Consider the following 12,700-nt stretch of genomic DNA (forward strand, 5'->3'; position numbering starts at 1 on the left):
CAACGTGTTGCCATCGGGGTTGTCGTGATACTTATGCTATTACTACTAAAGCTACATCCTAGCAAAATAGTAAACGCATCTGCAAGCACATATGTTAGTATAAAGACAACCCTATGGCTCCTGCCGGTTGCCGTACCATCGACGTGCAAGTCGATATTTCTATTACAACATGATCATCTCATACATCCAATATATCACATCACATCATTGGCCATATCACATCACAATCATACCCTGCAAAAACAAGTTAGACGTCCTCTAATTTTGTTGTTGCATGTTTTACGTGGTGACCAAGGGTATCTAGTAGGATCGCATCTTACTTACGCAAACACCACAACGGAGATATATGAATTGCTATTTAACCTCATCCAAGGACCTCCTCGGTCAAATCCGATTCAACTAAAGTTGGAGAAACCGTCACTTGCCAGTCATCTTTGAGCAAAGGGGGTTACTCGTAACGATGAAACCAGTCTCTCGTAAGCGTACGAGTAATGTCGGTCCAAGCCGCTTCAATCCAACAATACCGCGGAATCAAGAAAAGACTAAGGAGGGCAGCAAAACGCACATCACCGCCCACAAAACCTTTTGTGTTCTACTTGAGAAGACATCTACGCATGAACCTAGCTCATGATGCCACTGTTGGGAACGTCGCATGGGAAACAAAAAATTTCCTACGCGCACGAAGACCTATCATGGTGATGTCCATCTACGAGAGGGGATGAGTGATCTACGTACCCTTGTAGATCGCACAGCAGAAGCGTTAGAGAACGCGGTTGATGTAGTGGAACGTCCTCACGTCCCTCGATCCGCCCCGCGAACAATCCCGCGATCAGTCCCACGATCTAGTACCGAACGGACGGCACCTCCGCGTTCAGCACACGTACAGCTCGACGATGATCTCGGCCTTCTTGATCCAGCAAGAGAGATGGAGAGGTAGAAGAGTTCTCCGGCAGCGTGACGGCGCTCCGGAGGTTGGTGATGATCTCGTCTCAGCAGGGCTCCGCCCGAGCTCCGCAGAAACGCGATCTAGAGGAAAAACTATGGAGGTATGTGGTCGGGCAGCCGTGAGAAAGTCGTCTCAAATCTGCCCTAAAAGCCCCATATATATAGGAGGAGGGAGGGGGACCTTGCCTTGGGGTCCAAGGGATCCCCAAGGGGTCGGCCGAGCCAGGGGGGAGGACTCTCCCCCCCCCCAAACCGAGTCCTACTTGGTTTGGTGGGAGGGAGTCCTTCCCCCTTCCCACTTCTTCCTTTTTTTCCTTTCCTTTGATTTTTTCTCCCTTGGCGCATAGGGGATTGGTGGGCTGTCCCACCAGCCCACTAAGGGCTGGTGTGACCCCCCCAAATGCCTATGGGCTTCCCCGGAGTGGGTTGCCCCCCTCCGGTGAACTCCCGGAACCCATTCGTCATTCCCGGCACATTCCCGGTAACTCCGAAAACCTTCCGGTAATCAAATGAGGTCATCCTATATATCAATCTTCGTTTCCGGACCATTCCGGAAACCCTCGTGACATCCGTGATCTCATCCGGGACTCCGAACAACATTCGGTAACCAACCATATAACTCAAATACGCATAAAACAACGTCGAACCTTAAGTGTGCAGACCCTGCGGGTTCGAGAACTATGCAGACATGACCCGAGAGACTCCTCGGTCAATATCCAACAGCGGGACCTGGATGCCCATATTGGATCCTACATATTCTACGAAGATCTTATCGTTTGAACCTCAGTGCCAAGGATTCGTATAATCCCGTATGTCATTCCCTTTGTCCTTCGGTATGTTACTTTCCCGAGATTCGATCGTCAGTATCCGCATACCTATTTCAATCTCGTTTACCGGCAAGTCTCTTTACTCGTTCCGTAATACAAGATCGAGCAACTTACACTAAGTTACATTGCTTGCAAGGCTTGTGTGTGATGTTGTATTACCGAGTGGGCCCCGAGATACCTCTCCGTCACACGGAGTGACAAATCCCAGTCTTGATCCATACTAACTCAACTAACACCTTCGGAGATACCTGTAGAGCATCTTTATAGTCACCCAGTTACGTTGCGACGTTTGATACACACAAAGCATTCCTCCGGTGTCAGTGAGTTATATGATCTCATGGTCATAGGAATAAATACTTGACACGCAGAAAACAGTAGCAACAAAATGACACGATCAACATGCTACGTCTATTAGTTTGGGTCTAGTCCATCACATGATTCTCCTAATGATGTGATCCCGTTATCAAGTGACAACACTTGCCTATGGCCAGGAAACCTTGACCATCTTTTGAACAACGAGCTAGTCAACTAGAGGCTTACTAGGGACAGTGTTTTGTCTATGTATCCACACAAGTATTGTGTTTCCAATCAATACAATTATAGCATGGATAATAAACGATTATCATGAACTAAGAAATATAATAATAACTAATTTATTATTGCCTCTAGGGCATATTTCCAACAAAAGCATCACCGGAATCCCGACGCACAAGATATCTCGTCAAAGGTAAAACTAATCCAGCAAGGCCGCCCGACGTGTCGACGATCCCGATAGGAGCCGCGTTTCTCGTTTTCAGGACACGACGGATGAGCTAGACGCCGGTATCGCTAAAACCCTGGGTGACCAGGGGGCGCCGGACATCACTCAGGTGGGACCAACACTCATGAGGAGCACTGACCCGGGGGTTGATTAAATTCCTCGGGTTAATTACTCCCTATGCAGTTCATTAGTTATTAGGCAAATGTAGTACCAAAGTTGGGCCTTGCCAGACCAGCTTTAATCTAAAATGAATTATCAGGGGGGTCCCCATAACAACCCTGATCGTGTTAGGAGCTCTCATTTATGGAATATAACACCGGTAGCCGAAACTAAGGGGGCAAAGGTGGAACAAAACACCATGCTAGAAAGGCCCAGCCTTCCACCTTTTACCAAGTATATAGGTGCATTAAATTAAATAACATTTAATATGGTGATATAACAAGGAACCCATGTTAACACATGGAAGCAACTACACCTGCAACTAGCAACGCTAACACATGGTTAAGCAAGCGGTAACATAGCCAATCACTGGTTTGCTAGGTTGAATAGGTTGAAGGTTTCATGACATTGTTGAGAGGGTGATATTTAACATGTGGTAGGCAACGAGACATAATTGATAGCATCGAAATAACTAGCATGGCAATGATAGTAATGGTATCTGGGGAAATGGTCATCTTGCCTGAGATCCCGCTTGGAATAAAAACAACTCTGTGAAGTAGACGAATCAACGTAGTCGAACGGGTCCTCACATTCCGACACGCTTGCGGAACTCTATCGAGACAGAGCAAACTGGAAACAAGTATCAACACAGATATTCACCACGACAAATGCACGACATGAAGCACAACCTAATATGATGCATGATCAGTTCAATAGTGCAAGGGATGGCATGGCAATTCACCTCACGCAAACACTACACATTAAGTGTTGCATATCGACGAAACTCCACGTTTAATCATTTAGTTCACTCCCGTTTATTTACGCGGCAATATTAAATGTTGTTTTCACATGGCAAGAGGTGAAGCGGGTGATTCTACATGTCATCCTAGTCGCTTAACACACGGGACTTTGAACGGAGCTACGGTTACAAGAGACATGCAACACAAGAAATTATGCCATGAATGCGTCATGCATGCGAGTTCATAACATCACAGGCAAGAAGAGAAAGAAGCATGTGTCGCCACGACGAGCGAAAGGGAACCATGGCGTCAAGACGGAAACGAAGCCACGACAACGTTCCTATCCCAACTCAACGAGATATCGGTGCCAACGAATTGGAAGCGCGTGCGGGTCAAGCCAAATAATGATGGGGTGATCCCGGTTACCGGGTTCCCATGTGTCGGGGGCACAACCAAAGAGGGACAATGTGCAACGGGCAAACTTATAAGACGCTAGCATACGGTTACATCTCATACATCACATGCACACGGTTCACGACAACGTTCCAACGGTATACCTTCAAAGCGTGCAAATCGGAACGGTTCGAGTCATAGCGGTGTAGGTGAACAAAGATCGTTGTGGACGTCATGGAAGTCGTGGTACTCGCAATCTTGTCGACGGTAGTCGTACACTTGGCGTAGTGGTACACGGGTCTTCGCGTCGGTAGTCGTACACTGTTCCGTAGATGTTCGGGGTCGTCGAGGTCATCGTGGTACTCGAGGAACTTGTCGGATTCACGGTGGCCGAGATGGTGCACGTGGTCTTCGGCAACGTCCCAAAAGGCAGCAGGGCAAGGCAACACGAGCAAGCAACTAAGCAGACATTTGGTGGCTACAAGCAAGCAGCAAGCAACAGCATCGGCAGCAAGCTACAACATCAACTAGCAGGCCTCAGCAAGCGGCGATAGCAGCAAGCAGGCACAGCAGCACGCGACAACAACATAGCGGCAGCAAGCACAGCAACAGCAACAGCCATCACAAGCAGCAGCAATGGCAAGTTGCGACAGCAGCACGCGGCAACATAGCAACATCATCAGCAAGTCGAGGCGAGGGGAACAGGGAGGCGCACTCGGGTCGGGCAAGGAAGGAGGAGGTCGAGGTCGAGGGCCCTGGACCGTAATCGGTGCCGAGAAGGTCTCCGTGAGGCACTGGAGATGGGGGGCTTCCGAGGGCACCATGGCACAGAGCTCCTTCGGCGTCCATGGAGGTCCTCCTAGAGGGGGGTGGACTGAGAGAGAAGAAACGGGAGGAAGGAGAGGAGAAAGAGGAAGGGAGAGGAGAGGCGAGGCCCTACCTGCGGGAGGTAGCCGGCGGCGGCCGGAGCTCCTCGCGGTGGTGGGGCGACGAGGCGTTGGGGCGCGGGGAGCACGGGAGGACGGGCTCGGTCGAGGCTGGCCAGGGGGGCACCAACGGCGACGGGAGGCCGGAGCGTGGGGAGGTGGCGAGCGGAAGGTGCTGGCGGCGGGGCAGCTGAGGTTGGCGGCAAGGAGCACGGAGAGGGAGATGGGATCGGGGCTGGGAGGAGAGGAGCGAGAGAGGAGACGGGGATCGAGACGCGGGAGGATGACGGCGCAGCGAGGGGAACGGGGAGGAGGGACCTCTCCTGTCGCTAGGGTTGGGGAGCCCGGTGGGCCTTGGGCCAGCTCGGGCAGGGGCTGGGTTCTCTCTCCCTCATTTTTCTTTTTCTTTTTTTATTTCTTTACAGCAATTTGCAAAGAAATAAAAAAAATAGATAAAGTTGGAATTCCAACAAGAGAGAAATTTTCCCGGAGCCAGAAAAATATGGGGGATTTAATAAAATTGGATTGGGGATTTTTACAGAATATAAATTCGGACAAGTTTTGAATATATTTCAAACTTGCCTAAATTGTAAACCATAACCAAACCAACCCCAATTGGACTGAGGTTTAAGATGGAGACCCTATACAATGGATATTATTTATGGGCTCAACAGAGACATTTATTTGAGCATTTTCATCTGCAGCTCAAATAGATGAAAAGCAAAGGGAAAAAGAAAGAAAGGATCAAGAGTGGCTAGGAGAAGAGGGAAAAACAAAATGAACACCACAAGGGAAGCAATCACACCAGAGAAGATGAAGATGATGCATGATGCGTGATGAATGCAACAAACAAAAATAAAACACACTGCGACAACGAATAAAAAGGGGGGGTCTTCTGGAGCGTCGGTATAGGGTTGTCACAGGACCACCCACCCGGGAGTGAGCCCAGTGACCCTAGGGTGGCGCACCAGCCCTTAGTGGGCTGATAAGGCCAGCCCAAGAGGGCTATGGCGCCACAAGAGAAAAATACCAAAGGAAAGAAAAAAAGGAAAGAGGGGGTGGGAAGGAAGGAGTGCACTCCTCCCCCCAAACCGAATTGGGGTAGGAGTCCACCTCCTCCCTTCGGCCGGTGCCCTTGGGGCTCCCTTGAGCCCCAAGGCTAGCCCCTCCCCTCCTCCTATATATATTGGTGGTTTTAGGGCTTTTGAGACACAACTTTTGCCACGTGCAAATCAAACCTATACCACGTAGTTCGTCCTCTAGATCGGATTTCTGCGGAGCTCGGGCGGAGCCATGCAAGAGTAGATCATCACCACCACCGGTGCGCTATCACGCTGCCGCAGAACTCATCTACTTCTCCGTCTCTCTTGCTGGATCAAGAAGGCCGAGATCGTCATCGAGTTGTACGTGTGCTGAACGCGGAGGTGTCGTCCGTTCGGTGCTAGATCGGAACGGATCGTGTGACGACGGTGATTTGAATCGCGAAGCTGTACCACTACATCAACTGCGTTTCTTAACGCTTCCCGCTTAGCGGTCTACAAGGGTATGTGAATCTAATCTCCTCTCATAGATGGGGATCACCATGATAGGTCTTCGTGTGCGTAGGATTTTTTTTGTTTCCCATGCAACATTCCCCAACAGGAAGAAGACCCAGCCCTAGCAAAGTCCTCAATGTTCCTTATGGATCAGAAGAATAAGAGGAAGCTGATGATGAAGTACTTGCTGCTATCATTAGAAACAAGCAAGAAAGGGTCGCACAGGCCAAAGGCACAACCATTCGCCTCATGATGGATCCTAAGGTGATACTAGACTTCATAGGTATCTGGTATGAAAATCCTCAAGCACCTATTGACGACTTGAAGCTTCCACCTGGACCAAGTCATATGTTGACTGCCTTCATCAATGAGGAAAAATGGAAGGTACAGAAAGCCCAACAAGCCAGAAAAGCACAGACTAAGAAAGAGAGCTTTCTGAAGAAAAACATTATGACTATGTCCCCTCATGAGCTCCTCACAACTCAAACTAAGATCAAGAAGCTCACTGGAGAATACAATTGCTTTCATGCGGACTGGAAGGGTGCAAAAGTCAGATTCGTCAACATTGCAAACAAAGTCATCACTGACCACAACAAACAGGTTGCAGCCAAAACGCAACCTCAAATTCCTCATACTGCTTACACTGTTGAACTACGTGACTACCCTGACAGGGATGAAGAAATTCCTGCAACTAACGAATCTGCGAGGACAACTGAGGAAATGGTTGCGCCTGAAGAATGTGTTACTGCCAGGACGACTGCATCATCCGTGCCTGAAGAAACTGCTCCAGCTCCAAAATCTTCACAAGTGAAGAAAGTGAAGCTTCCTTCTACATCATAAGTGAAGAAAACAAAGGCTGCTAAAAAGGAAGCAACAAAGAAAGGCTTCAACAAGTTCGGAGTCCTCAGAAGCAAAACGCTTGAGGACTTCGACAAATTCCTCAATTGCACCAATTGATGCCACGCCTATCAACACAACACCCTCCTATGTGATGGTTCCATTTGGTGTCGAGCATGTCATCCAAGAAGGGGATGTAGAAATGAAAGACACTCGATCTGCTGCTTCTACACCAATTGATGCAGAAATTGAAGGAGATCCAAATCCTTCAATTCCTCAAGCCTCATCTCCTCAGCCATAGCAGAACACAAATATGGGTCATCAAACCATTGTCTTCATTGAGCACGTAGTTCTAATTCCTCAACCCTTTCATTTTCTCAATTGTATGTTGATGACTTTGATCTTTACTGTTTAAAGAATTTGATTGAAGACTTTCACAATTTCCTCACCTCAAATTCTTCACCTTACTTATTCTTCACCTGCATATCCTGAACACGCTACTTGTGCAATCCGATTGTTTCACTTCACTCTGATGACTATGCTATCGTTGTTTTGCACGGTTGCCTGAGTACTTATTCCGCTCCACACACTTCGTGACTGAGGACTTTCCTCGCAAGGAATTTCCTGAGTGAAAATTTTATAAAAATCACCTATTCACCCCCCTCTAGTCGATATAACGCACTTTCAGGAAGACCGTTGGCTCCATGGATCTCGGCTCTAGGAAGTGGCGCCACAGTTGTATGAGCGAGCTTCCACTCGAGCGAAGGCCTCTCAAACTATACACGACGCAGTCACCAAGCAGAGGTGGGCGCGTGATATCGGGCCCTCCATCGACTTCGTGGATCTTCAATAATTCATGACTGTGTGGCCCATGTTGACAACCACCCAACTCGATGCTCAGAGACATGATTCCACTATCTGAACTTGGACCCATGATGGGCAGTTCTTGGCCAGGTCGGCCTACCTCGCAAAGTTTTGAGGACTCGAGGTTGCTCCCACGGCCACATTCTCATGGGGATCCATAGCGCCGCTAAGATGCCACTTCTTTGCCTAGCTTGTTGCCAAGGGCCGATGTTGGATCTTGGACAGATTGGTGCGCAGAGGATTATCACACCAGGCAGCTTGCCCATTTTGCGACCAACATGAAGAAACGATCGACCATTTGCTCCTGCACTGCGTATACGCGAGGGATATTCGGTCCAGATTTCTGCCGCCCCTAGGCATGGGTCAAGACGAGCCACACACTGGAGAATCCCTTCCGGACTGGTGCGCAAAAAAAGGCCATGATCACCCGCCCAAACATCATGCAAGGATGGCGCACACTATGTGTCTTCGAACCATGTGGCAACTATGGAAGCATTGCAACGTCGTTGTCTTTGATGGCAAGACCCCATGTCTGCGCGACGTGCTACGCATAATTGTGAGCGAATGCGCATTGTGGCAGGAGGCTGGACTGCTAAGAGACGAGGGCACACTTGAGGGCCTCCTCGCGGCGGCGCGTGGGTGGGTGCAAGGCGAATAGTCGGCTAGTGTAGCGGGTGGAGCGAGGTGTGAGCATCATGTTGACATGCCTTGTAAAACTGTGAAGGGGCTCCCCCCTTTTATCTCCTTCTATAACATATATGATACGCACACTCATGAGTATTCGAAAAAAAACATGTGGATGTGCTGCACCTGTGTGAAAACCTGCTCATGTATGGGATGAAAGATCCAACATATGTGGATAGAAATTGAGATCAAGATCAAGAGAGAGCCTACAGATAGGGGAAGGTGGCCTCGTCCATCCGTCAGCATGCTCGAGGAAGATGACAGCTGGAATCCCTAGCCACGAAAGAACACCTCGTTGTGGTTGAAGTACACGTCGAGTTGTGTGGCCGCATGGTGGGGAAGAGAAACGTCGGGTTCCCAAGGAAGGTTGTGCCCCTCGTTTTAAAACTATTGCGGCTCATCACGGCTGAAACGAAAAACTTGGGAACGTGATTTTCATGAGAATACTAAACATTTTCCTAAGCATTCGAGAAACTATCCTTTCATTATAGAGAGAGGTTGAGCTTGATCAGCTATTACGTTTGGAAACATACCCATTGGGAATTAAATGGAAGTACATAGTGGATGGGGCTTGAGTGAACGTGGAGAAGAAAAGTAATGAATAAATGCAATGATCGTGTGTGGAATTTGCTCACGTGTCTAGATGACGATGAGGATGGGCTACATGTTGAGAGAATAGGTAGTAGTTATGATCAACTTCTTAAGAATGTAAGATGTTTAGGAATATGGGTGGCACTCGTAAAAAAAGTAATACACAATATTATTTGTGTACGATATTTCTAATTTGTACAAGCTTTTGCACATACATTAAATATATAAAGTGATATCTAATGCAAATGCACATGTTGGGCCCGCCAAGCCCAACCTCTAAGATTGCTTGGAAATCCAATATATATTCTTTCACAGAAAATAATTTAATATAGAGTGAGCTCCCCTATTTAACAAGTTTGTTCATATACGCTACAATTGCTATAATCATGTAAGCTCAAGTTATTGTTTGTAATGTTATTTCATAATGGTCCCGTTAGTTTTATCTTAACCCATGCGCATACGTGAGCATGTACGAATATCTGTTGTGGATAAAATTTAGTATGGTTATGTATATGTTGTTTTTAAAGAATAATAATCCCGGACACTTCATCAAGTGATGCGTATAGTCATATATTATTAAGAATACAAAATACAGCAAGTGAACAACATCGATCCAAAAATAAAGAAAAAAAGAAAGCCCGAAGCATATGAAGTCAAAATCAAAATTGAAAAAAATACACCGAATGATGACGAGTCGAACCCAAAGTTGAACTCGGGATTCTCATCTGAAAAGTCAAGTTTCAATCCACCACTGTGACAGCCCGATGCCGACGTTCCAGAAGATTCCCCTCTCTTTCTGTTTTCGTCGTGTGTCTATTTATATTTGTCGCATCATCTTTGCATCATGCGCATCATCTGCATTGCATCAGCGTCTCCGTTGCCGCCCGTTTTCAAAACTTGCGTCCGTTATTAGTTGCCGCTTCTCTTCGCGTTCGTCGTTGTTCTTTCCGAGCCTGACCGCGCACGCACGCGTCCGCGGCACCGTAGAAACCCTGTTGTTAAAGTGTGCGTAAAACTTTCTCTGATCGGGTTGAGATTTGACGTGCGGTCTTATTTTAATATAGCCAGGCCGCCGGTCGAATTTCGTCGCGATCGGAGTCCGTCTGGTACCCGAAAGGTCGACCGTAGCGGCACCGTATTCGGTCTATCGTTGGACGTTTGTCGGTGTTTTAAAATACGTTGCCGGGCTGCCCGTTTTCCCTCTCGTCCCTGCTAAGCCCCTCTATACAGTGCCCGACCCTACGTGCAGCCTAGTCCGAAAACCTCCCGGAACCCGAACCCGACGATTATGACCGTTCGATCCGGATCAACCCCGTTGTACCGCAAATCGTCATCGATTTGTCCATTGCACTCCCGAACCTAACTATCTCGACCATCCGATGTAAATCGGAGGGTCCAGATGCACCTATACCTAACCCTCTAGCTATATATATTTAGACCATAGTCTAAAATAGGCCAAACCCTAAAATTTAGGAGGTTTGTCCCTCCTCCGCCGCCAGCCACGTCTCCCTCGGGATCTCCTCCCGATCCAGCCGTCGCCCACCTCGTTTTCTCCGCCAAGCCATCCGGAGTCCAGCCAATTCGTCGTGCATGTCCTCCTGGACACGTCCTCCGCAGCAAGGAGCCCGAGGCACCCCGTTCGCGTGCTGTAGCGCCCCTGCAGCCCGAGGCAGAGCCTCCTCCCGCCCGCGCCCTCGTCGGCTGGTCGCTTGAGGCGCCGCCCCGGGCCTGCGTCCCCGCGCTGCTCACCGGAGTGTCGCCGTCGGCGAGCACCTCCCCCAGGCCGGTGCCCCTACGTCGTCCCTCTCTTCTTCCTCTCTCTTTTATTCTCCCTCCTCTGCTCTAACCTCTCTCTCCTTCTCGTGATGTTGCAGAACCAGAGGAGCTCTGTCCCGATGCCATAGATAGGAGCTGCCGCTCCCTAGTTCCACCTCCTGCTGCTCGGCTTCATCGAGATGCCCCAAGCCGCGCCGTTGACAAACTTCTAGGCCGGATCGTGCTATGCATCGTCTCCTTCCACCCCGCTCTCTCTCTCTCTATCTCATATCTCTCCCTCTGCTCGTTTCTTCTGTCAGGAGCAGAACGGGAACCGTCGGCGCCCTGGATCACGGCGTCTGCGCCCCCCCCCCCCCCCGTGTCTCCTCTCTCTCATAGGAGCTTTCGAGCCATGGACGCATGGCCGCCGTCGATGTGAAGCGCGCCAGGTTCAGCCTCTCGCCGCCGACCACCGGAGCTGCAGGCTACCTCGCGGGCGCTAAGGAAGGCTCCCGTGCAGGAACTCGCCCCCTCCCGGTTCCATCCATCTCGTCGACGCCCCGCTGGAGCCCCGCCGGCCGGACTTGCCAGGGCCCTCTCTGCTGCTCGTCTGGCCAGGTAGCGCCCCTCCTTCTGCTCCCTCTCCCTCGCTGCTCTCTCTGTCTGTCAGACCCGTGCGTTCCTGTTTGCAGGAGCCCGTGGACAGCAGCCGTCGGGGCCTGTAGCCATGCCTCCGCGACGCCATGGGATTCCATCGTCGGGGATGGAACGCATTGACCGCCTCCGCCTCCCTTCGTTCGGATCTATCCATTCCTCCGCGAGCACAGCCATTGTTCTCCGTCAGGTTCAGTTCCTATTCCGATTCAGGTTTGCTTAGGTTCAGGTTTACCGTGTGTATATGTTCATCTAGCGTAGGACACCTTTTGTACCACAAAAGCATCTCAGCTCAGCTAGTCATTGCATCGCGTAGTGGTTCGATTGGTCTGGGGTTCGAATCCCACATGCCCCTATTTGTTTTGCCCTTTTTTCTCGTTATATTGCTGGCCACTCTTAGTTCAGGTAGTACTAGGCTGCTATTTGAACAGATTGGGTTCCAAGCCCACTGGTTAGCCTCCACGTTTACAACTAGGAGGTGTTGGGTTCAAGTCCGAGGAAACCCATTTTTTCCTGCCATGCTTTATTTCTTTTGCACAGACATGTCCACTTGGGCCTGATCTATCCCTGGGCTACTGCACTATGATGCTTCCGGCCCATCCGTGTTTTTTTTCTTTTTTTTTCTCGAGTTGTGTAGATTTTAGGCATTTTTTCCATCTCATGCATATTTCAGAAAAATCATGTTTTCAAACGCCCGTAGATTCTATTCCGCGCGTTGGATTCCGACGAGTTAGATATGTAACTTAGCTAGAATTTCGTGTAGATTCACAATTTCCAACTCTCATGCATGCTTAAGGCTGTTAGCATGCTGTTTGCATCGGTTTGCATGTTGACGTAATAGAAACGATTTAGGTCATAGCTATTTAACCGTAGCTCCGTTGGAGTTGAGCCATATATGTAAACGGGCTAGAACAACGTGTAGTTTCACGTGAACCACTTTCTTTCGTTGTTTAACAAACTTAAAATGAGATTAGGACAAATCTGGACAGAATTAGAATTTAACGCGTGGGGTCATTTCGGAGATGCTATA

The sequence above is a fragment of the Hordeum vulgare genome, chromosome 2H (genome assembly GCF_904849725.1).
Source record: "Hordeum vulgare subsp. vulgare chromosome 2H, MorexV3_pseudomolecules_assembly, whole genome shotgun sequence".
In the NCBI taxonomy this organism is placed as follows: domain Eukaryota; kingdom Viridiplantae; phylum Streptophyta; class Magnoliopsida; order Poales; family Poaceae; genus Hordeum; species Hordeum vulgare.